General features: G+C 44.7%; 22 non-coding genes across 22 annotated transcripts; all 22 read right to left on the bottom strand.

Annotated features, from left to right (window-relative positions):
- Positions 1-1,319: 1,319 nt before the first annotated feature.
- On the bottom strand, positions 1,320-1,401 carry trnas-gcu (transfer RNA serine (anticodon GCU)). The gene has a single exon. It is a non-coding gene; the product is annotated as a tRNA-Ser (tRNA).
- A 245-nt stretch (positions 1,402-1,646) lies between these two features.
- Positions 1,647-1,735, bottom strand: trnar-ucg (transfer RNA arginine (anticodon UCG)). Its single transcript is given in 2 exon segments — positions 1,647-1,682; positions 1,699-1,735. It is a non-coding gene; the product is annotated as a tRNA-Arg (tRNA).
- A 1,928-nt stretch (positions 1,736-3,663) lies between these two features.
- trnas-gcu (transfer RNA serine (anticodon GCU)) lies at positions 3,664-3,745 on the bottom strand. The gene has a single exon. It is a non-coding gene; the product is annotated as a tRNA-Ser (tRNA).
- Positions 3,746-3,990: 245 nt separating this feature from the next.
- On the bottom strand, positions 3,991-4,079 carry trnar-ucg (transfer RNA arginine (anticodon UCG)). Its single transcript is given in 2 exon segments — positions 3,991-4,026; positions 4,043-4,079. It is a non-coding gene; the product is annotated as a tRNA-Arg (tRNA).
- Positions 4,080-6,007: 1,928 nt separating this feature from the next.
- trnas-gcu (transfer RNA serine (anticodon GCU)) lies at positions 6,008-6,089 on the bottom strand. The gene has a single exon. It is a non-coding gene; the product is annotated as a tRNA-Ser (tRNA).
- Positions 6,090-6,334: 245 nt separating this feature from the next.
- On the bottom strand, positions 6,335-6,423 carry trnar-ucg (transfer RNA arginine (anticodon UCG)). Its single transcript is given in 2 exon segments — positions 6,335-6,370; positions 6,387-6,423. It is a non-coding gene; the product is annotated as a tRNA-Arg (tRNA).
- A 1,928-nt stretch (positions 6,424-8,351) lies between these two features.
- trnas-gcu (transfer RNA serine (anticodon GCU)) lies at positions 8,352-8,433 on the bottom strand. The gene has a single exon. It is a non-coding gene; the product is annotated as a tRNA-Ser (tRNA).
- Positions 8,434-8,678: 245 nt separating this feature from the next.
- trnar-ucg (transfer RNA arginine (anticodon UCG)) lies at positions 8,679-8,767 on the bottom strand. Its single transcript is given in 2 exon segments — positions 8,679-8,714; positions 8,731-8,767. It is a non-coding gene; the product is annotated as a tRNA-Arg (tRNA).
- A 1,928-nt stretch (positions 8,768-10,695) lies between these two features.
- On the bottom strand, positions 10,696-10,777 carry trnas-gcu (transfer RNA serine (anticodon GCU)). Its single transcript has one exon. It is a non-coding gene; the product is annotated as a tRNA-Ser (tRNA).
- Positions 10,778-11,022: 245 nt separating this feature from the next.
- trnar-ucg (transfer RNA arginine (anticodon UCG)) lies at positions 11,023-11,111 on the bottom strand. The gene is given in 2 exon segments: positions 11,023-11,058; positions 11,075-11,111. It is a non-coding gene; the product is annotated as a tRNA-Arg (tRNA).
- Positions 11,112-13,039: 1,928 nt separating this feature from the next.
- trnas-gcu (transfer RNA serine (anticodon GCU)) lies at positions 13,040-13,121 on the bottom strand. Its single transcript has one exon. It is a non-coding gene; the product is annotated as a tRNA-Ser (tRNA).
- Positions 13,122-13,366: 245 nt separating this feature from the next.
- Positions 13,367-13,455, bottom strand: trnar-ucg (transfer RNA arginine (anticodon UCG)). The gene is given in 2 exon segments: positions 13,367-13,402; positions 13,419-13,455. It is a non-coding gene; the product is annotated as a tRNA-Arg (tRNA).
- Positions 13,456-15,382: 1,927 nt separating this feature from the next.
- Positions 15,383-15,464, bottom strand: trnas-gcu (transfer RNA serine (anticodon GCU)). The gene has a single exon. It is a non-coding gene; the product is annotated as a tRNA-Ser (tRNA).
- A 245-nt stretch (positions 15,465-15,709) lies between these two features.
- On the bottom strand, positions 15,710-15,798 carry trnar-ucg (transfer RNA arginine (anticodon UCG)). The gene is given in 2 exon segments: positions 15,710-15,745; positions 15,762-15,798. It is a non-coding gene; the product is annotated as a tRNA-Arg (tRNA).
- A 1,928-nt stretch (positions 15,799-17,726) lies between these two features.
- trnas-gcu (transfer RNA serine (anticodon GCU)) lies at positions 17,727-17,808 on the bottom strand. Its single transcript has one exon. It is a non-coding gene; the product is annotated as a tRNA-Ser (tRNA).
- Positions 17,809-18,053: 245 nt separating this feature from the next.
- trnar-ucg (transfer RNA arginine (anticodon UCG)) lies at positions 18,054-18,142 on the bottom strand. Its single transcript is given in 2 exon segments — positions 18,054-18,089; positions 18,106-18,142. It is a non-coding gene; the product is annotated as a tRNA-Arg (tRNA).
- Positions 18,143-20,070: 1,928 nt separating this feature from the next.
- Positions 20,071-20,152, bottom strand: trnas-gcu (transfer RNA serine (anticodon GCU)). Its single transcript has one exon. It is a non-coding gene; the product is annotated as a tRNA-Ser (tRNA).
- Positions 20,153-20,397: 245 nt separating this feature from the next.
- trnar-ucg (transfer RNA arginine (anticodon UCG)) lies at positions 20,398-20,486 on the bottom strand. Its single transcript is given in 2 exon segments — positions 20,398-20,433; positions 20,450-20,486. It is a non-coding gene; the product is annotated as a tRNA-Arg (tRNA).
- A 1,928-nt stretch (positions 20,487-22,414) lies between these two features.
- Positions 22,415-22,496, bottom strand: trnas-gcu (transfer RNA serine (anticodon GCU)). Its single transcript has one exon. It is a non-coding gene; the product is annotated as a tRNA-Ser (tRNA).
- Positions 22,497-22,741: 245 nt separating this feature from the next.
- Positions 22,742-22,830, bottom strand: trnar-ucg (transfer RNA arginine (anticodon UCG)). Its single transcript is given in 2 exon segments — positions 22,742-22,777; positions 22,794-22,830. It is a non-coding gene; the product is annotated as a tRNA-Arg (tRNA).
- Positions 22,831-24,758: 1,928 nt separating this feature from the next.
- Positions 24,759-24,840, bottom strand: trnas-gcu (transfer RNA serine (anticodon GCU)). Its single transcript has one exon. It is a non-coding gene; the product is annotated as a tRNA-Ser (tRNA).
- A 245-nt stretch (positions 24,841-25,085) lies between these two features.
- Positions 25,086-25,174, bottom strand: trnar-ucg (transfer RNA arginine (anticodon UCG)). Its single transcript is given in 2 exon segments — positions 25,086-25,121; positions 25,138-25,174. It is a non-coding gene; the product is annotated as a tRNA-Arg (tRNA).
- Positions 25,175-26,958: the final 1,784 nt, after the last annotated feature.

The following is a 26,958-nucleotide window of genomic DNA, read 5'->3' as shown; positions in this document are numbered from 1 at the left end:
TCCCTTTGAAACAGACACAGAATGATGAGGGTCTGATAGCACACCATTTTACAGAGACAGAGAATGATCTTGGACAGACAGCAAATCCCCTTAAAAGGGACACGGAAATAGAATGAATAAAAACAGATAAATATGTAAAACTCGGCAGGTCGTGCAGATTTTGTGGAGGAAGAATCCGGTTTCACGTTCTGTCGGATAATAATTGCGATATTTCAGGAAAAAGTTAAATATTACAGATGTTTTCAACAAAAATAGCGCCTGGAAAAAATACGCAGCGAGAAATGTCAAATGGGAACGTTTGTGATGCAGCGGAACGAAGGAGTAATTAAATAATACATGGCACAATGGAGAAAGGCAAAGTGGGTGGTAATCGGGCAATAACGTAACAAAGGATGGTCCAGAGGAAGTGTTAGTGGGAATAGCAGAACCATTACCAGACAATGGGAGCGATGCTTATCATCCGATACGTTGAACCTAATGTTGAGGCCAGAAGACGAGAACATGCTTACAATATAGGCTGTCACCGCCTTTTAATCAGACCAGGCAGCTTTGCCAGCCCGGATTGATTTACTGTATGCTTTGAATTCGGCAGCCAAGCGACGAATTCAAAAAGCAGCTTCTCTCATCTTTTCAGCTCTAGAGAACCAGGACGCACACATATTCAGGGCAGAGGTGGAGATTGACGCTGAATGTATGCTTATCCCAATTGAGGTGAACTTATGCGTACAGACAGGAAGATATACTGATCAAGTGTCGGCCGGAACCAAACAAGGCTTTCGGTTATCCAACGAGTCACAGAGCCGAGTACCTCTGAGATATTTTAACTTTACTCAGTTTGGCGGGTTTCACTTTGCTCTGGGATTTGGATGCTGAGGGAACATCGGCGTAAAATCACACGTTTTAACGTGAAATACGTCTGTTTTCTCACATGTCGAGCGGCTGTTAGAAGCGGAAATTTGAGTAAAACATGGCGGGGCTCGTCCGGGATTTGGCCCGTGACTCTCGCATTTCAAATGTGATCATTCCGAAGGGAGAATCATAACCGTGGACCAACGAGCCGCCGACAGTGAAAAGCGCAGCTCTCAGATTCTGACGGTGGTGAGAAATGATATTATGGCCCATCGTGCATGTGCTGTCTCTCAGATACCTATCTAATTAGTGCCCCTCGCCATTGTACTGCAACTGTTCTCCTTTTGACCAATATATTATTAATTTGAGACATGACATGAGGAAAGTACAGCATCCCTGTAAGTAAAAGGGGAATTTGGCGATTAGGTTAAATGTGAATGTCAAAAAGTGTTTAACCTGCAAGCCAACGACGACGAGAATGGGATTCGAACCCATGCGTGCAGAGCACAATGGATTAGCAGTCCATCGCCTTAACCTCTCGGCCACCTCGTCTCTGCTATAAGATATCGTCAGCCATTCAATCTCCTGCTTTTTGTATCCAAACAGAAATAATGTGCAAGAAAGTCCACTTCACAGCTTGCTCTGCCCGTGCATGCAGATCGACAATGATGAAAACTTGCCATGAGATTCTTTGAGCAAACAGCCTTCCTTCACTTCAGGTGAGTGACTGGAAGAGATGGTTGGTTTCTCGGCAGAATCACAACAAAGAATATAAAATGTCTCGTAGCGAGCTAAGTTGACCGCAGCAGGACTCGAACCTGCAATCTTCTGATAACTTTGCGGTTGTCATCGAAGTCAGACGCCTTATCCATTAGGCCACGCGGCCGCTGCCAGCGACATTCATTGTGCTGTTGTATATATTGCGAGCAAATTCGGGGCAACTGCAATATCAAGGAGTGGATTTAGGAAAAGATGAGCATATTTCGAATGAATGAACAGATGCACTGCGATCTGGGTGCGCACCGGCGCAGGCAACCCCAATGTAAATTGGAACACTATAGTTTAACAATTCGGTCATTGCAGCTGAAATCATACTCCTTCTCAAACAATACAGGATGACCCGGGTTTATGAGAAAATCCGTATTAAAGGGAAAGATTATGAACCGGAACTGACAACCAGCCCATTTAAACAGACACAGAATGATCCGGGATTGCAAGGACATCCCTTTTACCCAGATGCAGAATGACCCTTGACTGACAGCAGTTCCCTTTTAAAAGAATAAAGTGAGATTTCGATCATCCCTGAAGGCAATTGTGCAGTGGGGCTCAGGACCACGCGGCGCAGAGACTGTTATTGAAGCCACAGGTGATAGACAAGGAGGGAGGGAAGGACGTAAAACCAGCCCAGTCTGAAACACACAAACAAACTAATATTCCTTAACCTCCAAACGCAGGTTTTGAAATTTCAAATTGGAAATCCGGGACAGACAGCACATCCCTTTGAAACAGACACAGAATGATGAGGGTCTGATAGCACACCATTTTACAGAGACAGAGAATGATCTTGGACAGACAGCAAATCCCCTTAAAAGGGACACGGAAATAGAATGAATAAAAACAGATAAATATGTAAAACTCGGCAGGTCGTGCAGATTTTGTGGAGGAAGAATCCGGTTTCACGTTCTGTCGGATAATAATTGCGATATTTCAGGAAAAAGTTAAAGATTACAGATGTTTTCAACAAAAATAGCGCCTGGAAAAAATACGCAGCGAGAAATGTCAAATGGGAACGTTTGTGATGCAGCGGAACGAAGGAGTAATTAAATAATACATGGCACAATGGAGAAAGGCAAAGTGGGTGGTAATCGGGCAATAACGTAACAAAGGATGGTCCAGAGGAAGTGTTAGTGGGAATAGCAGAACCATTACCAGACAATGGGAGCGATGCTTATCATCCGATACGTTGAACCTAATGTTGAGGCCAGAAGACGAGAACATGCTTACAATATAGGCTGTCACCGCCTTTTAATCAGACCAGGCAGCTTTGCCAGCCCGGATTGATTTACTGTATGCTTTGAATTCGGCAGCCAAGCGACGAATTCAAAAAGCAGCTTCTCTCATCTTTTCAGCTCTAGAGAACCAGGACGCACACATATTCAGGGCAGAGGTGGAGATTGACGCTGAATGTATGCTTATCCCAATTGAGGTGAACTTATGCGTACAGACAGGAAGATATACTGATCAAGTGTCGGCCGGAACCAAACAAGGCTTTCGGTTATCCAACGAGTCACAGAGCCGAGTACCTCTGAGATATTTTAACTTTACTCAGTTTGGCGGGTTTCACTTTGCTCTGGGATTTGGATGCTGAGGGAACATCGGCGTAAAATCACACGTTTTAACGTGAAATACGTCTGTTTTCTCACATGTCGAGCGGCTGTTAGAAGCGGAAATTTGAGTAAAACATGGCGGGGCTCGTCCGGGATTTGGCCCGTGACTCTCGCATTTCAAATGTGATCATTCCGAAGGGAGAATCATAACCGTGGACCAACGAGCCGCCGACAGTGAAAAGCGCAGCTCTCAGATTCTGACGGTGGTGAGAAATGATATTATGGCCCATCGTGCATGTGCTGTCTCTCAGATACCTATCTAATTAGTGCCCCTCGCCATTGTACTGCAACTGTTCTCCTTTTGACCAATATATTATTAATTTGAGACATGACATGAGGAAAGTACAGCATCCCTGTAAGTAAAAGGGGAATTTGGCGATTAGGTTAAATGTGAATGTCAAAAAGTGTTTAACCTGCAAGCCAACGACGACGAGAATGGGATTCGAACCCATGCGTGCAGAGCACAATGGATTAGCAGTCCATCGCCTTAATCTCTCGGCCACCTCGTCTCTGCTATAAGATATCGTCAGCCATTCAATCTCCTGCTTTTTGTATCCAAACAGAAATAATGTGCAAGAAAGTCCACTTCACAGCTTGCTCTGCCCGTGCATGCAGATCGACAATGATGAAAACTTGCCATGAGATTCTTTGAGCAAACAGCCTTCCTTCACTTCAGGTGAGTGACTGGAAGAGATGGTTGGTTTCTCGGCAGAATCACAACAAAGAATATAAAATGTCTCGTAGCGAGCTAAGTTGACCGCAGCAGGACTCGAACCTGCAATCTTCTGATAACTTTGCGGTTGTCATCGAAGTCAGACGCCTTATCCATTAGGCCACGCGGCCGCTGCCAGCGACATTCATTGTGCTGTTGTATATATTGCGAGCAAATTCGGGGCAACTGCAATATCAAGGAGTGGATTTAGGAAAAGATGAGCATATTTCGAATGAATGAACAGATGCACTGCGATCTGGGTGCGCACCGGCGCAGGCAACCCCAATGTAAATTGGAACACTATAGTTTAACAATTCGGTCATTGCAGCTGAAATCATACTCCTTCTCAAACAATACAGGATGACCCGGGTTTATGAGAAAATCCGTTTTAAAGGGAAAGATTATGAACCGGAACTGACAACCAGCCCATTTAAACAGACACAGAATGATCCGGGATTGCAAGGACATCCCTTTTACCCAGATGCAGAATGACCCTTGACTGACAGCAGTTCCCTTTTAAAAGAATAAAGTGAGATTTCGATCATCCCTGAAGGCAATTGTGCAGTGGGGCTCAGGACCACGCGGCGCAGAGACTGTTATTGAAGCCACAGGTGATAGACAAGGAGGGAGGGAAGGACGTAAAACCAGCCCAGTCTGAAACACACAAACAAACTAATATTCCTTAACCTCCAAACGCAGGTTTTGAAATTTCAAATTGGAAATCCGGGACAGACAGCACATCCCTTTGAAACAGACACAGAATGATGAGGGTCTGATAGCACACCATTTTACAGAGACAGAGAATGATCTTGGACAGACAGCAAATCCCCTTAAAAGGGACACGGAAATAGAATGAATAAAAACAGATAAATATGTAAAACTCGGCAGGTCGTGCAGATTTTGTGGAGGAAGAATCCGGTTTCACGTTCTGTCGGATAATAATTGCGATATTTCAGGAAAAAGTTAAAGATTACAGATGTTTTCAACAAAAATAGCGCCTGGAAAAAATACGCAGCGAGAAATGTCAAATGGGAACGTTTGTGATGCAGCGGAACGAAGGAGTAATTAAATAATACATGGCACAATGGAGAAAGGCAAAGTGGGTGGTAATCGGGCAATAACGTAACAAAGGATGGTCCAGAGGAAGTGTTAGTGGGAATAGCAGAACCATTACCAGACAATGGGAGCGATGCTTATCATCCGATACGTTGAACCTAATGTTGAGGCCAGAAGACGAGAACATGCTTACAATATAGGCTGTCACCGCCTTTTAATCAGACCAGGCAGCTTTGCCAGCCCGGATTGATTTCCTGTATGCTTTGAATTCGGCAGCCAAGGGACGAATTCAAAAAGCAGCTTCTCTCATCTTTTCAGCTCTAGAGAACCAGGACGCACACATATTCAGGGCAGAGGTGGAGATTGACGCTGAATGTATGCTTATCCCAATTGAGGTGAACTTATGCGTACAGACAGGAAGATATACTGATCAAGTATCGGCCGGAACCAAACAAGGCTTTCGGTTATCCAACGAGTCACAGAGCCGAGTACCTCTGAGATATTTTAACTTTACTCAGTTTGGCGGGTTTCACTTTGCTCTGGGATTTGGATGCTGAGGGAACATCGGCGTAAAATCACACGTTTTAACGTGAAATACGTCTGTTTTCTCACATGTCGAGCGGCTGTTAGAAGCGGAAATTTGAGTAAAACATGGCGGGGCTCGTCCGGGATTTGGCCCGTGACTCTCGCATTTCAAATGTGATCATTCCGAAGGGAGAATCATAACCGTGGACCAACGAGCCGCCGACAGTGAAAAGCGCAGCTCTCAGATTCTGACGGTGGTGAGAAATGATATTATGGCCCATCGTGCATGTGCTGTCTCTCAGATACCTATCTAATTAGTGCCCCTCGCCATTGTACTGCAACTGTTCTCCTTTTGACCAATATATTATTAATTTGAGACATGACATGAGGAAAGTACAGCATCCCTGTAAGTAAAAGGGGAATTTGGCGATTAGGTTAAATGTGAATGTCAAAAAGTGTTTAACCTGCAAGCCAACGACGACGAGAATGGGATTCGAACCCATGCGTGCAGAGCACAATGGATTAGCAGTCCATCGCCTTAATCTCTCGGCCACCTCGTCTCTGCTATAAGATATCGTCAGCCATTCAATCTCCTGCTTTTTGTATCCAAACAGAAATAATGTGCAAGAAAGTCCACTTCACAGCTTGCTCTGCCCGTGCATGCAGATCGACAATGATGAAAACTTGCCATGAGATTCTTTGAGCAAACAGCCTTCCTTCACTTCAGGTGAGTGACTGGAAGAGATGGTTGGTTTCTCGGCAGAATCACAACAAAGAATATAAAATGTCTCGTAGCGAGCTAAGTTGACCGCAGCAGGACTCGAACCTGCAATCTTCTGATAACTTTGCGGTTGTCATCGAAGTCAGACGCCTTATCCATTAGGCCACGCGGCCGCTGCCAGCGACATTCATTGTGCTGTTGTATATATTGCGAGCAAATTCGGGGCAACTGCAATATCAAGGAGTGGATTTAGGAAAAGATGAGCATATTTCGAATGAATGAACAGATGCACTGCGATCTGGGTGCGCACCGGCGCAGGCAACCCCAATGTAAATTGGAACACTATAGTTTAACAATTCGGTCATTGCAGCTGAAATCATACTCCTTCTCAAACAATACAGGATGACCCGGGTTTATGAGAAAATCCGTTTTAAAGGGAAAGATTATGAACCGGAACTGACAACCAGCCCATTTAAACAGACACAGAATGATCCGGGATTGCAAGGACATCCCTTTTACCCAGATGCAGAATGACCCTTGACTGACAGCAGTTCCCTTTTAAAAGAATAAAGTGAGATTTCGATCATCCCTGAAGGCAATTGTGCAGTGGGGCTCAGGACCACGCGGCGCAGAGACTGTTATTGAAGCCACAGGTGATAGACAAGGAGGGAGGGAAGGACGTAAAACCAGCCCAGTCTGAAACACACAAACAAACTAATATTCCTTAACCTCCAAACGCAGGTTTTGAAATTTCAAATTGGAAATCCGGGACAGACAGCACATCCCTTTGAAACAGACACAGAATGATGAGGGTCTGATAGCACACCATTTTACAGAGACAGAGAATGATCTTGGACAGACAGCAAATCCCCTTAAAAGGGACACGGAAATAGAATGAATAAAAACAGATAAATATGTAAAACTCGGCAGGTCGTGCAGATTTTGTGGAGGAAGAATCCGGTTTCACGTTCTGTCGGATAATAATTGCGATATTTCAGGAAAAAGTTAAAGATTACAGATGTTTTCAACAAAAATAGCGCCTGGAAAAAATACGCAGCGAGAAATGTCAAATGGGAACGTTTGTGATGCAGCGGAACGAAGGAGTAATTAAATAATACATGGCACAATGGAGAAAGGCAAAGTGGGTGGTAATCGGGCAATAACGTAACAAAGGATGGTCCAGAGGAAGTGTTAGTGGGAATAGCAGAACCATTACCAGACAATGGGAGCGATGCTTATCATCCGATACGTTGAACCTAATGTTGAGGCCAGAAGACGAGAACATGCTTACAATATAGGCTGTCACCGCCTTTTAATCAGACCAGGCAGCTTTGCCAGCCCGGATTGATTTCCTGTATGCTTTGAATTCGGCAGCCAAGGGACGAATTCAAAAAGCAGCTTCTCTCATCTTTTCAGCTCTAGAGAACCAGGACGCACACATATTCAGGGCAGAGGTGGAGATTGACGCTGAATGTATGCTTATCCCAATTGAGGTGAACTTATGCGTACAGACAGGAAGATATACTGATCAAGTATCGGCCGGAACCAAACAAGGCTTTCGGTTATCCAACGAGTCACAGAGCCGAGTACCTCTGAGATATTTTAACTTTACTCAGTTTGGCGGGTTTCACTTTGCTCTGGGATTTGGATGCTGAGGGAACATCGGCGTAAAATCACACGTTTTAACGTGAAATACGTCTGTTTTCTCACATGTCGAGCGGCTGTTAGAAGCGGAAATTTGAGTAAAACATGGCGGGGCTCGTCCGGGATTTGGCCCGTGACTCTCGCATTTCAAATGTGATCATTCCGAAGGGAGAATCATAACCGTGGACCAACGAGCCGCCGACAGTGAAAAGCGCAGCTCTCAGATTCTGACGGTGGTGAGAAATGATATTATGGCCCATCGTGCATGTGCTGTCTCTCAGATACCTATCTAATTAGTGCCCCTCGCCATTGTACTGCAACTGTTCTCCTTTTGACCAATATATTATTAATTTGAGACATGACATGAGGAAAGTACAGCATCCCTGTAAGTAATAGGGGAATTTGGCGATTAGGTTAAATGTGAATGTCAAAAAGTGTTTAACCTGCAAGCCAACGACGACGAGAATGGGATTCGAACCCATGCGTGCAGAGCACAATGGATTAGCAGTCCATCGCCTTAACCTCTCGGCCACCTCGTCTCTGCTATAAGATATCGTCAGCCATTCAATCTCCTGCTTTTTGTATCCAAACAGAAATAATGTGCAAGAAAGTCCACTTCACAGCTTGCTCTGCCCGTGCATGCAGATCGACAATGATGAAAACTTGCCATGAGATTCTTTGAGCAAACAGCCTTCCTTCACTTCAGGTGAGTGACTGGAAGAGATGGTTGGTTTCTCGGCAGAATCACAACAAAGAATACAAAATGTCTCGTAGCGAGCTAAGTTGACCGCAGCAGGACTCGAACCTGCAATCTTCTGATAACTTTGCGGTTGTCATCGAAGTCAGACGCCTTATCCATTAGGCCACGCGGCCGCTGCCAGCGACATTCATTGTGCTGTTGTATATATTGCGAGCAAATTCGGGGCAACTGCAATATCAAGGAGTGGATTTAGGAAAAGATGAGCATATTTCGAATGAATGAACAGATGCACTGCGATCTGGGTGCGCACCGGCGCAGGCAACCCCAATGTAAATTGGAACACTATAGTTTAACAATTCGGTCATTGCAGCTGAAATCATACTCCTTCTCAAACAATACAGGATGACCCGGGTTTATGAGAAAATCCGTATTAAAGGGAAAGATTATGAACCGGAACTGACAACCAGCCCATTTAAACAGACACAGAATGATCCGGGATTGCAAGGACATCCCTTTTACCCAGATGCAGAATGACCCTTGACTGACAGCAGTTCCCTTTTAAAAGAATAAAGTGAGATTTCGATCATCCCTGAAGGCAATTGTGCAGTGGGGCTCAGGACCACGCGGCGCAGAGACTGTTATTGAAGCCACAGGTGATAGACAAGGAGGGAGGGAAGGACGTAAAACCAGCCCAGTCTGAAACACACAAACAAACTAATATTCCTTAACCTCCAAACGCAGGTTTTGAAATTTCAAATTGGAAATCCGGGAAAGACAGCACATCCCTTTGAAACAGACACAGAATGATGAGGGTCTGATAGCACACCATTTTACAGAGACAGAGAATGATCTTGGACAGACAGCAAATCCCCTTAAAAGGGACACGGAAATAGAATGAATAAAAACAGATAAATATGTAAAACTCGGCAGGTCGTGCAGATTTTGTGGAGGAAGAATCCGGTTTCACGTTCTGTCGGATAATAATTGCGATATTTCAGGAAAAAGTTAAAGATTACAGATGTTTTCAACAAAAATAGCGCCTGGAAAAAATACGCAGCGAGAAATGTCAAATGGGAACGTTTGTGATGCAGCGGAACGAAGGAGTAATTAAATAATACATGGCACAATGGAGAAAGGCAAAGTGGGTGGTAATCGGGCAATAACGTAACAAAGGATGGTCCAGAGGAAGTGTTAGTGGGAATAGCAGAACCATTACCAGACAATGGGAGCGATGCTTATCATCCGATACGTTGAACCTAATGTTGAGGCCAGAAGACGAGAACATGCTTACAATATAGGCTGTCACCGCCTTTTAATCAGACCAGGCAGCTTTGCCAGCCCGGATTGATTTCCTGTATGCTTTGAATTCGGCAGCCAAGGGACGAATTCAAAAAGCAGCTTCTCTCATCTTTTCAGCTCTAGAGAACCAGGACGCACACATATTCAGGGCAGAGGTGGAGATTGACGCTGAATGTATGCTTATCCCAATTGAGGTGAACTTATGCGTACAGACAGGAAGATATACTGATCAAGTATCGGCCGGAACCAAACAAGGCTTTCGGTTATCCAACGAGTCACAGAGCCGAGTACCTCTGAGATATTTTAACTTTACTCAGTTTGGCGGGTTTCACTTTGCTCTGGGATTTGGATGCTGAGGGAACATCGGCGTAAAATCACAAGTTTTAACGTGAAATACGTCTGTTTTCTCACATGTCGAGCGGCTGTTAGAAGCGGAAATTTGAGTAAAACATGGCGGGGCTCGTCCGGGATTTGGCCCGTGACTCTCGCATTTCAAATGTGATCATTCCGAAGGGAGAATCATAACCGTGGACCAACGAGCCGCCGACAGTGAAAAGCGCAGCTCTCAGATTCTGACGGTGGTGAGAAATGATATTATGGCCCATCGTGCATGTGCTGTCTCTCAGATACCTATCTAATTAGTGCCCCTCGCCATTGTACTGCAACTGTTCTCCTTTTGATCAATATATTATTAATTTGAGACATGACATGAGGAAAGTACAGCATCCCTGTAAGTAAAAGGGGAATTTGGCGATTAGGTTAAATGTGAATGTCAAAAAGTGCTTAACCTGCAAGCCAACGACGACGAGAATGGGATTCGAACCCATGCGTGCAGAGCACAATGGATTAGCAGTCCATCGCCTTAACCTCTCGGCCACCTCGTCTCTGCTATAAGATATCGTCAGCCATTCAATCTCCTGCTTTTTGTATCCAAACAGAAATAATGTGCAAGAAAGTCCACTTCACAGCTTGCTCTGCCCGTGCATGCAGATCGACAATGATGAAAACTTGCCATGAGATTCTTTGAGCAAACAGCCTTCCTTCACTTCAGGTGAGTGACTGGAAGAGATGGTTGGTTTCTCGGCAGAATCACAACAAAGAATATAAAATGTCTCGGAGCGAGCTAAGTTGACCGCGGCAGGACTCGAACCTGCAATTTTCTGATAACTTTGCGGTTGTCATCGAAGTCAGACGCCTTATCCATTCGGCCACGCGGCCGCTGCCAGCAACATTCATTGTGTTGTTGTATATATTGCGAGCAAATTCGGGGCAACTGCAATATCAAGGAGTGGATTTAGGAAAAGATGAGCATATTTCGAGTGAATGAACAGATGCACTGCGATCTGGGTGCGCACCGGCGCAGGCAACCCCAATGTAAATTGGAACACTATAGTTTAACAATTCGGTCATTGCAGCTCAAATCATACTCCTTCTCAAACAATAAAGGATGACCCGGGTTTATGAGAAAATCCGTTTTAAAGGGAAAGATTATGAACCGGAACTGACAACCAGCCCATTTAAACAGACACAGAATGATCCGGGATTGCAAGGACATCCCTTTTACCCAGATGCAGAATGACCCTTGACTGACAGCAGTTCCCTTTTAAAAGAATAAAGTGAGATTTCGATCATCCCTGAAGGCAATTGTGCAGTGGGGCTCAGGACCACGCGGCGCAGAGACTGTTATTGAAGCCACAGGTGATAGAAAAGGAGGGAGGGAAGGACGTAAAACCAGCCCAGTCTGAAACACACAAACAAACTAATATTCCTTCACCTCCAAAGGCAGGTTTTGAAATTTCAAATTGGAAATCCGGGACAGACAGCACATCCCTTTGAAATAGACACAGAATGATGCGGATCTGATAGCACACCATTTTACAGAGACAGAGAATGATCATGGACAGACAGCAAATCCCCTTAAAAGGGACACGGAAATAGAATGAATAAAAACAGATAAATATGTAAAACTCGGCAGGTCGTGCAGATTTTGTGGAGGAAGAATCCGGTTTCACGTTCTGTCGGATAATAATTCCGATATTTCAGGAAAAAGTTAAAGATTACAGATATTTTCAACAAAAATAGCGCCTGGAAAAAATACGCAGCGAGAAATGTCAAATGGGAACGTTTGTGATGCAGCGGAACGAAGGAGTAATTAAATAATACATGGCACAATGGAGAAAGACAATGTGGGTGGTAATCGGGCAATAACGTAACAAAGGATGGTCCAGAGGAAGTGTTAATGGGAATAGCAGAACCATTACCAGACAATGGGAGCGGTGCTTATCATCCGATACGTTGAACCTAATGTTGAGGCCAGAAGACGACAACATGCTTACAATATAGGCTGTCACCGCCTTTTAATCAGACCAGGCAGCTTTGCCAGCCCGGATTGATTTCCTGTATGCTTTGAATTCGGCAGCCAAGGGACGAATTCAAAAAGCAGCTTCTCTCATCTTTTCAGCTCTAGAGAACGAGGACGCACTCATATTCAGGGCAGAGGTGGAGATTGACGCTGAATGTATGCTTATTCCAATTGAGGTGAACTTATGCGTACAGACAGGAAGATATACTGATCAAGTATCGGCCGGAACCAAACAAGGCTTTCGGTTATCCAACGAGTCACAGAGCCGAGTACCTCTGAGATATTTTAACTTTACTCAGTTTGGCGGGTTTCACTTTGCTCTGGGATTTGGATGCTGAGGGAACATCGGCGTAAAATCACACGTTTTAACGTGAAATACGTCTGTTTTCTCACATGTCGAGCGGCTGTTAGAAGCGGAAATTTGAGTAAAACATGGCGGGGCTCGTCCGGGATTTGGCCCGTGACTCTCGCATTTCAAATATGATCATTCCGAAGGGAGAATCATAACCGTGGACCAACGAGCCGCCGACAGTGAAAAGCGCAGCTCTCAGATTCTGACGGTTGTGAGAAATGATATTATGGCCCATCGTGCATGTGCTGTCTCTCAGATACCTATCTAATTAGTGCCCCTCGCCATTGTACTGCAACTGTTCTCCTTTTGACCAATATATTATTAATTTGAGACATGACATGAGGAAAGTACAGCATCCCTGTAAGTAAAAGGGGAATTTGGCGATTAGGTTAAATGTGAATGTCAAAAAGTGTTTAACCTGCAAGCCAACGACGACGAGAATGGGATTCGAACCCATGCGTGCAGAGCACAATGGATTAGCAGTCCATCGCCTTAACCTCTCGGCCACCTCGTCTCTGCTATAAGATATCGTCAGCCATTCAATCTCCTGCTTTTTGTATCCAAACAGAAATAATGTGCAAGAAAGTCCACTTCACAGCTTGCTCTGCCCGTGCATGCAGATCGACAATGATGAAAACTTGCCATGAGATTCTTTGAGCAAACAGCCTTCCTTCACTTCAGGTGAGTGACTGGAAGAGATGGTTGGTTTCTCGGCAGAATCACAACAAAGAATATAAAATGTCTCGTAGCGAGCTAAGTTGACCGCGGCAGGACTCGAACCTGCAATCTTCTGATAACTTTGCGGTTGTTATCGAAGTCAGACGCCTTATCCATTAGGCCACGCGGCCGCTGCCAGCAACATTCATTGTGTTGTTGTATATATTTCGAGCAAATTCGGGGCAACTGCAATATCAAGGAGTGGATTTAGGAAAAGATGAGCATATTTCGAGTGAATGAACAGATGCACTGCGATCTGGGTGCGCACCGGCGCAGGCAACCCCAATGCAAATTGGAACACTATGGTTTAACAATTCGGTCATTGCAGCTCAAATCATACTCCTTCTCAAACAATACAGGATGACCCGGGTTTATGAGAAAATCCGTTTTAAAGGGAAAGATTTTGAACCGGAACTGACAACCTGCCCATTTGAACAGACACAGAATGATCCGGGATTGCAAGGACATCCCTTTTACCCAGATGCAGAATGACCCTTGACTGACAGCAGTTCCCTTTTAAAAGAATAAAGTGAGATTTCGATCATCCCTGAAGGCAATTGTGCAGTGGGGCTCAGGACCACGCGGCGCAGAGACTGTTATTGAAGCCACAGGTGATAGACAAGGAGGGAGGGAAGGACGTAAAACCAGCCCAGTCTGAAACACACAAACAAACTAATATTCCTTAACCTCCAAAGGCAGGTTTTGACATTTCAAATTGGAAATCCGGGACAGACAGCACATCCCTTTGAAACAGACACAGAATGATGAGGGTCTGATTGCACACCATTTTACAGAGACAGAGAATGATCTTGGACAGACAGCAAATCCCCTTAAAAGGGACACGGAAATAGAATGAATAAAAACAGATAAATATGTAAAACTCGGCAGGTCGTGCAGATTTTGTGGAGGAAGAATCCGGTTTCACGTTCTGTCGGATAATAATTCCGATATTTCAGGAAAAAGTTAAAGATTACAGATGTTTTCAACAAAAATAGCGCCTGGAAAAAATACGCAGCGGGAAATGTCAAATGGGAACGTTTGTGATGCAGCGGAACGAATGAGTAATTAAATAATACATGGCACAATGGAGAAAGGAAAAGTGGGTGGTAATCGGGCAACAACGTAACAAAGGATGGTCCAGAGGAAGTGTTAGTGGGAATAGCAGAACCATTACCAGACAATGGGAGCGATGCTTATCATCCGATACGTTGAACCTAATGTTGAGGCCAGAAGACGAGAACATGCTTACAATATAGGCTGTCACCGCCTTTTAATCAGACCAGGCAGCTTTGCCAGCCCGGATTGATTTCCTGTATGCTTTGAATTCGGCAGCCAAGGGACGAATTCAAAAAGCAGCTTCTCTCATCTTTTCAGCTCTAGAGAACCAGGACGCACACATATTCAGGGCAGAGGTGGAGATTGACGCTGAATGTATGCTTATCCCAATTGAGGTGAACTTATGCGTACAGACAGGAAGATATACTGATCAAGTATCGGCCGGAACCAAACAAGGCTTTCGGTTATCCAACGAGTCACAGAGCCGAGTACCTCTGAGATATTTTAACTTTACTCAGTTTGGCGGGTTTCACTTTGCTCTGGGATTTGGATGCTGAGGGAACATCGGCGTAAAATCACACGTTTTAACGTGAAATACGTCTGTTTTCTCACATGTCGAGCGGCTGTTAGAAGCGGAAATTTGAGTAAAACATGGGGGGCTCGTCCGGGATTTGGCCCGTGACTCTCGCATTTCAAATGTGATCATTCCGAAGGGAGAATCATAACCGTGGACCAACGAGCCGCCGACAGTGAAAAGCGCAGCTCTCAGATTCTGACGGTGATGAGAAATGATATTATGGCCCATCGTGCATGTGCTGTCTCTCAGATACCTATCTAATTAGTGCCCCTCGCCATTGTACTGCAACTGTTCTCCTTTTGACCAATATATTATTAATTTGTGACATGACATAAGGAAAGTACAGCATCCCTGTAAGTAAAAGGGGAATTTGGCGATTAGGTTAAATGTGAATGTCAAAAAGTGTTTAACCTGCAAGCCAACGACGACGAGAATGAGATTCGAACCCATGCGTGCAGAGCACAATGGATTAGCAGTCCATCGCCTTCACCGCTCGGCCACCTCGTCTGTGCTATAAGATATCGTCAGCCATTCAATCTCCTGCTTTTTGTATTCAAACAGAAATAATGTGCAAGAAAGTCCACTTCACAGCTTGCTCTGCCCGTGCATGCAGATCGACAAAGATGAAAACTTGCCATGAGATTCTTTGAGCAAACAGCCTTCCTTCACTTCAGGTGAGTGACTGGAAGAGATGGTTGGTTTCTCGGCAGAATCACAACAAAGAATATAAAATGTCTCGTAGCGAGCTAAGTTGACCGCAGCAGGACTCGAACCTGCAATCTTCTGATAACTTTGCGGTTGTCATCGAAGTCAGACGCCTTATCCATTAGGCCACGCGGCCGCTGCCAGCGACATTCATTGTGCTGTTGTATATATTGCGAGCAAATTCGGGGCAACTGCAATATCAAGGAGTGGATTTAGGAAAAGATGAGCATATTTCGAATGAATGAACAGATGCACTGCGATCTGGGTGCGCACCGGCGCAGGCAACCCCAATGTAAATTGGAACACTATGGTTTAACAATTCGGTCATTGCAGCTCAAATCATACTCCTTCTCAAACAATACAGGATGACCCGGGTTTATGAGAAAATCCGTTTTAAAGGGAAAGATTTTGAACCGGAACTGACAACCTGCCCATTTGAACAGACACAGAATGATCCGGGATTGCAAGGACATCCCTTTTACCCAGATGCAGAATGACCCTTGACTGACAGCAGTTCCCTTTTAAAAGAATAAAGTGAGATTTCGATCATCCCTGAAGGCAATTGTGCAGTGGGGCTCAGGACCACGCGGCGCAGAGACTGTTATTGAAGCCACAGGTGATAGACAAGGAGGGAGGGAAGGACGTAAAACCAGCCCAGTCTGAAACACACAAACAAACTAATATTCCTTAACCTCCAAAGGCAGGTTTTGAAATTTCAAATTGGAAATCCGGGACAGACAGCACATCCCTTTGAAACAGACACAGAATGATGAGGGTCTGATAGCACACCATTTTACAGAGACAGAGAATGATCTTGGACAGACAGCAAATCCCCTTAAAAGGGACACGGAAATAGAATGAATAAAAACAGATAAATATGTAAAACTCGGCAGGTCGTGCAGATTTTGTGGAGGAAGAATCCGGTTTCACGTTCTGTCGGATAATAATTGCGATATTTCAGGAAAAAGTTAAAGATTACAGATGTTTTCAACAAAAATAGCGCCTGGAAAAAATACGCAGCGAGAAATGTCAAATGGGAACGTTTGTGATGCAGCGGAACGAAGGAGTAATTAAATAATACATGGCACAATGGAGAAAGGCAAAGTGGGTGGTAATCGGGCAATAACGTAACAAAGGATGGTCCAGAGGAAGTGTTAGTGGGAATTGCAGAACCATTACCAGACAATGGGAGCGATGCTTATCATCCGATACGTTGAACCTAATGTTGAGGCCAGAAGACGAGAACATGCTTACAATATAGGCTGTCACCGCCTTTTAATCAGACCAGGCAGCTTTGCCAGCCCGGATTGATTTCCTGTATGCTTTGAATTCGGCAGCCAAGGGACGAATTCAAAAAGCAGCTTCTCTCATCTTTTCAGCTCTAGAGAACCAGGACGCACACATATTCAGGGCAGAGGTGGAGATTGACGCTGAATGTATGCTTATCCCAATTGAGGTGAACTTATGCGTACAGACAGGAAGATATACTGATCAAGTATCGGCCGGAACCAAACAAGGCTTTCGGTTATCCAACGAGTCACAGAGCCGAGTACCTCTGAGATATTTTAACTTTACTCAGTTTGGCGGGTTTCACTTTGCTCTGGGATTTGGATGCTGAGGGAACATCGGCGTAAAATCACACGTTTTAACGTGAAATACGTCTGTTTTCTCACATGTCGAGCGGCTGTTAGAAGCGGAAATTTGAGTAAAACATGGCGGGGCTCGTCCGGGATTTGGCCCGTGACTCTCGCATTTCAAATGTGATCATTCCGAAGGGAGAATCATAACCGTGGACCAACGAGCCGCCGACAGTGAAAAGCGCAGCTCTCAGATTCTGACGGTGGTGAGAAATGATATTATGGCCCATCGTGCATGTGCTGTCTCTCAGATACCTATCTAATTAGTGCCCCTCGCCATTGTACTGCAACTGTTCTCCTTTTGACCAATATATTATTAATTTGAGACATGACATGAGGAAAGTACAGCATCCCTGTAAGTAAAAGGGGAATTTGGCGATTAGGTTAAATGTGAATGTCAAAAAGTGTTTAACCTGCAAGCCAACGACGACGAGAATGGGATTCGAACCCATGCGTGCAGAGCACAATGGATTAGCAGTCCATCGCCTTAACCTCTCGGCCACCTCGTCGCTGCTATAAGATATCGTCAGCCATTCAATCTCCTGCTTTTTGTATCCAAACAGAAATAATGTGCAAGAAAGTCCACTTCACAGCTTGCTCTGCCCGTGCATGCAGATCGACAATGATGAAAACTTGCCATGAGATTCTTTGAGCAAACAGCCTTCCTTTACTTCAGGTGAGTGACTGGAAGAGATGGTTGGTTTCTCGGCAGAATCACAACAAAGAATATAAAATGTCTCGTAGCGAGCTAAGTTGACCGCAGCAGGACTCGAACCTGCAATCTTCTGATAACTTTGCGGTTGTCATCGAAGTCAGACGCCTTATCCATTAGGCCACGCGGCCGCTGCCAGCGAGATTCATTGTGCTGTTGTATATATTGCGAGCAAATTCGGGGCAACTGCAATATCAAGGAGTGGATTTAGGAAAAGATGAGCATATTTCGAGTGAATGAACAGATGCACTGCGATCTGGGTGCGCACCGGCGCAGGCAACCCCAATGTAAATTGGAACACTATAGTTTAACAATTCGGTCATTGCAGCTGAAATCATACGCCTTCTCAAACAATACAGAATGACCCGGGTTTATGAGAAAATCCGTTTTAAAGGGAAAGATTATGAACCGGAACTGACAACCAGCCCATTTAAACAGACACAGAATGATCCGGGATTGCAAGGACATCCCTTTTACCCAGATGCAGAATGACCCTTGACTGACAGCAGTTCCCTTTTAAAAGAATAACGTGAGATTTCGATCATCCCTGAAGGCAATTGTGCAGTGGGGCTCAGGACCACGCGGCGCAGAGACTGTTATTGAAGCCACAGGTGATAGACAAGGAGGGAGGGAAGGACGTAAAACCAGCCCAGTCTGAAACACACAAACAAACTAATATTCCTTACCCTCCAAAGGCAGGTTTTGAAATTTCAAATTGGAAATCCATGACAGACAGCACATCCCTTTGAAACAGACACAGAATGATGAGGGTCTGATAGCACACCATTTTACAGAGACAGAGAATGATCTTGGACAGACAGCAAATCCCCTTAAAAGGGACACGGAAATAGAATGAATAAAAACAGATAAATATTTAAAACTCGGCAGGTCGTGCAGATTTTGTGGAGGAAGAATCCGGTTTCACGTTCTGTCGGATAATAATTGCGATATTTCAGGAAAAAGTTAAAGATTACCGATGTTTTCAACAAAAATAGCGCCTGGAAAAAATACGCAGCGAGAAATGTCAAATGGGAACGTTTGTGATGCAGCGGAACGAAGGAGTAATTAAATAATACATGGCACAATGGAGAAAGGCAAAGTGGGTGGTAATCGGGCAATAACGTAACAAAGGATGGTCCAGAGGAAGTGTTAGTGGGAATAGCAGAACCATTACCAGACAATGGGAGCGATGCTTATCATCCGATACGTTGAACCTAATGTTGAGGCCAGAAGACGAGAACATGCTTACAATATAGGCTGTCACCGCCTTTTAATCAGACCAGGCAGCTTTGCCAGCCCGGATTGATTTCCTGTATGCTTTGAATTCGGCAGCCAAGGGACGAATTCAAAAAGCAGCTTCTCTCATCTTTTCAGCTCTAGAGAACCAGGACGCACACATATTCAGGGCAGAGGTGGAGATTGACGCTGAATGTATGCTTATCCCAATTGAGGTGAACTTATGCGTACAGACAGGAAGATATACTGATCAAGTATCGGCCGGAACCAAACAAGGCTTTCGGTTATCCAACGAGTCACAGAGCCGAGTACCTCTGAGATATTTTAACTTTACTCAGTTTGGCGGGTTTCACTTTGCTCTGGGATTTGGATGCTGAGGGAACATCGGCGTAAAATCACACGTTTTAACGTGAAATACGTCTGTTTTCTCACATGTCGAGCGGCTGTTAGAAGCGGAAATTTGAGTAAAACATGGCGGGGCTCGTCCGGGATTTGGCCCGTGACTCTCGCATTTCAAATGTGATCATTCCGAAGGGAGAATCATAACCGTGGACCAACGAGCCGCCGACAGTGAAAAGCGCAGCTCTCAGATTCTGACGGTGGTGAGAAATGATATTATGGCCCATCGTGCATGTGCTGTCTCTCAGATACCTATCTAATTAGTGCCCCTCGCCATTGTACTGCAACTGTTCTCCTTTTGACCAATATATTATTAATTTGAGACATGACATGAGGAAAGTACAGCATCCCTGTAAGTAAAAGGGGAATTTGGCGATTAGGTTAAAAATGAATGTCAAAAAGTGTTTAACCTGCAAGCCAACGACGACGAGAATGGGATTCGAACCCATGCGTGCAGAGCACAATGGATTAGCAGTCCATCGCCTTAACCTCTCGGCCACCTCGTCTCTGCTATAAGATATCGTCAGCAATTCAATCTCCTGCTTTTTGTATCCAAACAGAAATAATGTGCAAGAAAGTCCACTTCACAGCTTGCTCTGCCCGTGCATGCAGATCGACAATGATGAAAACTTGCCATGAGATTCTTTGAGCAAACAGCCTTCCTTCACTTCAGGTGAGTGACTGGAAGAGATGGTTGGTTTCTCGGCAGAATCACAACAAAGAATATAAAATGTCTCGTAGCGAGCTAAGTTGACCGCAGCAGGACTCGAACCTGCAATCTTCTGATAACTTTGCGGTTGTCATCGAAGTCAGACGCCTTATCCATTAGGCCACGCGGCCGCTGCCAGCGAGATTCATTGTGCTGTTGTATATATTGCGAGCAAATTCGGGGCAACTGCAATATCAAGGAGTGGATTTAGGAAAAGATGAGCATATTTCGAATGAATGAACAGATGCACTGCGATCTGGGTGCGCACCGGCGCAGGCAACCCCAATGTAAATTGGAACACTATAGTTTAACAATTCGGTCATTGCAGCTGAAATCATACTCCTTCTCAAACAATACAGGATGACCCGGGTTTATGAGAAAATCCGTTTTAAAGGGAAAGATTATGAACCGGAACTGACAACCAGCCCATTTAAACAGACACAGAATGATCCGGGATTGCAAGGACATCCCTTTTACCCAGATGCAGAATGACCCTTGACTGACAGCAGTTCCCTTTTAAAAGAATAAAGTGAGATTTCGATCATCCCTGAAGGCAATTGTGCAGTGGGGCTCAGGACCACGCGGCGCAGAGACTGTTATTGAAGCCACAGGTGATAGACAAGGAGGGAGGGAAGGACGTAAAACCAGCCCAGTCTGAAACACACAAACAAACTAATATTCCTTAACCTCCAAACGCAGGATTTGAAATTTCAAATTGGAAATCCGGGACAGACAGCACATCCCTTTGAAACAGACACAGAATGATGAGGGTCTGATAGCACACCATTTTACAGAGACAGAGAATGATCTTGGACAGACAGCAAATCCCCTTAAAAGGGACACGGAAATAGAATGAATAAAAACAGATAAATATGTAAAACTCGGCAGGTCGTGCAGATTTTGTGGAGGAAGAATCCGGTTTCACGTTCTGTCGGATAATAATTGCGATATTTCAGGAAAAAGTTAAAGATTACAGATGTTTTCAACAAAAATAGCGCCTGGAAAAAATACGCAGCGAGAAATGTCAAATGGGAACGTTTGTGATGCAGCGGAACGAAGGAGTAATTAAATAATACATGGCACAATGGAGAAAGGCAAAGTGGGTGGTAATCGGGCAATAACGTAACAAAGGATGGTCCAGAGGAAGTGTTAGTGGGAATAGCAGAACCATTACCAGACAATGGGAGCGATGCTTATCATCCGATACGTTGAACCTAATGTTGAGGCCAGAAGACGAGAACATGCTTACAATATAGGCTGTCACCGCCTTTTAATCAGACCAGGCAGCTTTGCCAGCCCGGATTGATTTCCTGTATGCTTTGAATTCGGCAGCCAAGCGACGAATTCAAAAAGCAGCTTCTCTCATCTTTTCAGCTCTAGAGAACCAGGACGCACACATATTCAGGGCAGAGGTGGAGATTGACGCTGAATGTATGCTTATCCCAATTGAGGTGAACTTATGCGTACAGACAGGAAGATATACTGATCAAGTGTCGGCCGGAACCAAACAAGGCTTTCGGTTATCCAACGAGTCACAGAGCCGAGTACCTCTGAGATATTTTAACTTTACTCAGTTTGGCGGGTTTCACTTTGCTCTGGGATTTGGATGCTGAGGGAACATCGGCGTAAAATCACACGTTTTAACGTGAAATACGTCTGTTTTCTCACATGTCGAGCGGCTGTTAGAAGCGGAAATTTGAGTAAAACATGGCGGGGCTCGTCCGGGATTTGGCCCGTGACTCTCGCATTTCAAATGTGATCATTCCGAAGGGAGAATCATAACCGTGGACCAACGAGCCGCCGACAGTGAAAAGCGCAGCTCTCAGATTCTGACGGTGGTGAGAAATGATATTATGGCCCATCGTGCATGTGCTGTCTCTCAGATACCTATCTAATTAGTGCCCCTCGCCATTGTACTGCAACTGTTCTCCTTTTGACCAATATATTATTAATTTGAGACATGACATGAGGAAAGTACAGCATCCCTGTAAGTAAAAGGGGAATTTGGCGATTAGGTTAAATGTGAATGTCAAAAAGTGTTTAACCTGCAAGCCAACGACGACGAGAATGGGATTCTAACCCATGCGTGCAGAGCACAATGGATTAGCAGTCCATCGCCTTAATCTCTCGGCCACCTCGTTTCTGCTATAAGATATCGTCAGCCATTCAATCTCCTGCTTTTTGTATCTAAACAGAAATAATGTGCAAGAAAGTCCACTTCACAGCTTGCTCTGCCCGTGCATGCAGATCGACAATGATGAAAACTTGCCATGAGATTCTTTGAGCAAACAGCCTTCCTTCACTTCAGGTGAGTGACTGGAAGAGATGGTTGGTTTCTCGGCAGAATCACAACAAAGAATATAAAATGTCTCGTAGCGAGCTAAGTTGACCGCAGCAGGACTCGAACCTGCAATCTTCTGATAACTTTGCGGTTGTCATCGAAGTCAGACGCCTTATCCATTAGGCCACGCGGCCGCTGCCAGCGAGATTCATTGTGCTGTTGTATATATTGCGAGCAAATTCGGGGCAACTGCAATATCAAGGAGTGGATTTAGGAAAAGATGAGCATATTTCGAATGAATGAACAGATGCACTGCGATCTGGGTGCGCACCGGCGCAGGCAACCCCAATGTAAATTGGAACACTATAGTTTAACAATTCGGTCATTGCAGCTGAAATCATACTCCTTCTCAAACAATACAGGATGACCCGGGTTTATGAGAAAATCCGTTTTAAAGGGAAAGATTATGAACCGGAACTGACAACCAGCCCATTTAAACAGACACAGAATGATCCGGGATTGCAAGGACATCCCTTTTACCCAGATGCAGAATGACCCTTGACTGACAGCAGTTCCCTTTTAAAAGAATAAAGTGAGATTTCGATCATCCCTGAAGGCAATTGTGCAGTGGGGCTCAGGACCACGCGGCGCAGAGACTGTTATTGAAGCCACAGGTGATAGACAAGGAGGGAGGGAAGGACGTAAAACCAGCCCAGTCTGAAACACACAAACAAACTAATATTCCTTAACCTCCAAACGCAGGTTTTGAAATTTCAAATTGGAAATCCGGGACAGACAGCACATCCCTTTGAAACAGACACAGAATGATGAGGGTCTGATAGCACACCATTTTACAGAGACAGAGAATGATCTTGGACAGACAGCAAATCCCCTTAAAAGGGACACGGAAATAGAATGAATAAAAACAGATAAATATGTAAAACTCGGCAGGTCGTGCAGATTTTGTGGAGGAAGAATCCGGTTTCACGTTCTGTCGGATAATAATTGCGATATTTCAGGAAAAAGTTAAAGATTACAGATGTTTTCAACAAAAATAGCGCCTGGAAAAAATACGCAGCGAGAAATGTCAAATGGGAACGTTTGTGATGCAGCGGAACGAAGGAGTAATTAAATAATACATGGCACAATGGAGAAAGGCAAAGTGGGTGGTAATCGGGCAATAACGTAACAAAGGATGGTCCAGAGGAAGTGTTAGTGGGAATAGCAGAACCATTACCAGACAATGGGAGCGATGCTTATCATCCGATACGTTGAACCTAATGTTGAGGCCAGAAGACGAGAACATGCTTACAATATAGGCTGTCACCGCCTTTTAATCAGACCAGGCAGCTTTGCCAGCCCGGATTGATTTCCTGTATGCTTTGAATTCGGCAGCCAAGGGACGAATTCAAAAAGCAGCTTCTCTCATCTTTTCAGCTCTAGAGAACCAGGACGCACACATATTCAGGGCAGAGGTGGAGATTGACGCTGAATGTATGCTTATCCCAATTGAGGTGAACTTATGCGTACAGACAGGAAGATATACTGATCAAGTATCGGCCGGAACCAAACAAGGCTTTCGGTTATCCAACGAGTCACAGAGCCGAGTACCTCTGAGATATTTTAACTTTACTCAGTTTGGCGGGTTTCACTTTGCTCTGGGATTTGGATGCTGAGGGAACATCGGCGTAAAATCACACGTTTTAACGTGAAATACGTCTGTTTTCTCACATGTCGAGCGGCTGTTAGAAGCGGAAATTTGAGTAAAACATGGCGGGGCTCGTCCGGGATTTGGCCCGTGACTCTCGCATTTCAAATGTGATCATTCCGAAGGGAGAATCATAACCGTGGACCAACGAGCCGCCGACAGTGAAAAGCGCAGCTCTCAGATTCTGACGGTGGTGAGAAATGATATTATGGCCCATCGTGCATGTGCTGTCTCTCAGATACCTATCTAATTAGTGCCCCTCGCCATTGTACTGCAACTGTTCTCCTTTTGACCAATATATTATTAATTTGAGACATGACATGAGGAAAGTACAGCATCCCTGTAAGTAATAGGGGAATTTGGCGATTAGGTTAAATGTGAATGTCAAAAAGTGTTTAACCTGCAAGCCAACGACGACGAGAATGGGATTCGAACCCATGCGTGCAGAGCACAATGGATTAGCAGTCCATCGCCTTAACCTCTCGGCCACCTCGTCTCTGCTATAAGATATCGTCAGCCATTCAATCTCCTGCTTTTTGTATCCAAACAGAAATAATGTGCAAGAAAGTCCACTTCACAGCTTGCTCTGCCCGTGCATGCAGATCGACAATGATGAAAACTTGCCATGAGATTCTTTGAGCAAACAGCCTTCCTTCACTTCAGGTGAGTGACTGGAAGAGATGGTTGGTTTCTCGGCAGAATCACAACAAAGAATATAAAATGTCTCGTAGCGAGCTAAGTTGACCGCAGCAGGACTCGAACCTGCAATCTTCTGATAACTTTGCGGTTGTCATCGAAGTCAGACGCCTTATCCATTAGGCCACGCGGCCGCTGCCAGCGACATTCATTGTGCTGTTGTATATATTGCGAGCAAATTCGGGGCAACTGCAATATCAAGGAGTGGATTTAGGAAAAGATGAGCATATTTCGAATGAATGAACAGATGCACTGCGATCTGGGTGCGCACCGGCGCAGGCAACCCCAATGTAAATTGGAACACTATAGTTTAACAATTCGGTCATTGCAGCTGAAATCATACTCCTTCTCAAACAATACAGGATGACCCGGGTTTATGAGAAAATCCGTATTAAAGGGAAAGATTATGAACCGGAACTGACAACCAGCCCATTTAAACAGACACAGAATGATCCGGGATTGCAAGGACATCCCTTTTACCCAGATGCAGAATGACCCTTGACTGACAGCAGTTCCCTTTTAAAAGAATAAAGTGAGATTTCGATCATCCCTGAAGGCAATTGTGCAGTGGGGCTCAGGACCACGCGGCGCAGAGACTGTTATTGAAGCCACAGGTGATAGACAAGGAGGGAGGGAAGGACGTAAAACCAGCCCAGTCTGAAACACACAAACAAACTAATATTCCTTAACCTCCAAACGCAGGTTTTGAAATTTCAAATTGGAAATCCGGGAAAGACAGCACATCCCTTTGAAACAGACACAGAATGATGAGGGTCTGATAGCACACCATTTTACAGAGACAGAGAATGATCTTGGACAGACAGCAAATCCCCTTAAAAGGGACACGGAAATAGAATGAATAAAAACAGATAAATATGTAAAACTCGGCAGGTCGTGCAGATTTTGTGGAGGAAGAATCCGGTTTCACGTTCTGTCGGATAATAATTGCGATATTTCAGGAAAAAGTTAAAGATTACAGATGTTTTCAACAAAAATAGCGCCTGGAAAAAATACGCAGCGAGAAATGTCAAATGGGAACGTTTGTGATGCAGCGGAACGAAGGAGTAATTAAATAATACATGGCACAATGGAGAAAGGCAAAGTGGGTGGTAATCGGGCAATAACGTAACAAAGGATGGTCCAGAGGAAGTGTTAGTGGGAATAGCAGAACCATTACCAGACAATGGGAGCGATGCTTATCATCCGATACGTTGAACCTAATGTTGAGGCCAGAAGACGAGAACATGCTTACAATATAGGCTGTCACCGCCTTTTAATCAGACCAGGCAGCTTTGCCAGCCCGGATTGATTTCCTGTATGCTTTGAATTCGGCAGCCAAGGGACGAATTCAAAAAGCAGCTTCTCTCATCTTTTCAGCTCTAGAGAACCAGGACGCACACATATTCAGGGCAGAGGTGGAGATTGACGCTGAATGTATGCTTATCCCAATTGAGGTGAACTTATGCGTACAGACAGGAAGATATACTGATCAAGTATCGGCCGGAACCAAACAAGGCTTTCGGTTATCCAACGAGTCACAGAGCCGAGTACCTCTGAGATATTTTAACTTTACTCAGTTTGGCGGGTTTCACTTTGCTCTGGGATTTGGATGCTGAGGGAACATCGGCGTAAAATCACACGTTTTAACGTGAAATACGTCTGTTTTCTCACATGTCGAGCGGCTGTTAGAAGCGGAAATTTGAGTAAAACATGGCGGGGCTCGTCCGGGATTTGGCCCGTGACTCTCGCATTTCAAATGTGATCATTCCGAAGGGAGAATCATAACCGTGGACCAACGAGCCGCCGACAGTGAAAAGCGCAGCTCTCAGATTCTGACGGTGGTGAGAAATGATATTATGGCCCATCGTGCATGTGCTGTCTCTCAGATACCTATCTAATTAGTGCCCCTCGCCATTGT

The sequence above is a fragment of the Pristiophorus japonicus genome, unplaced genomic scaffold (assembly GCF_044704955.1).
Source record: "Pristiophorus japonicus isolate sPriJap1 unplaced genomic scaffold, sPriJap1.hap1 HAP1_SCAFFOLD_42, whole genome shotgun sequence".
NCBI classification, from domain to species: domain Eukaryota; kingdom Metazoa; phylum Chordata; class Chondrichthyes; family Pristiophoridae; genus Pristiophorus; species Pristiophorus japonicus.
Note: the sequence above shows the minus strand (reverse complement) of the source record. Positions and strands in the feature narration are given on the sequence as shown.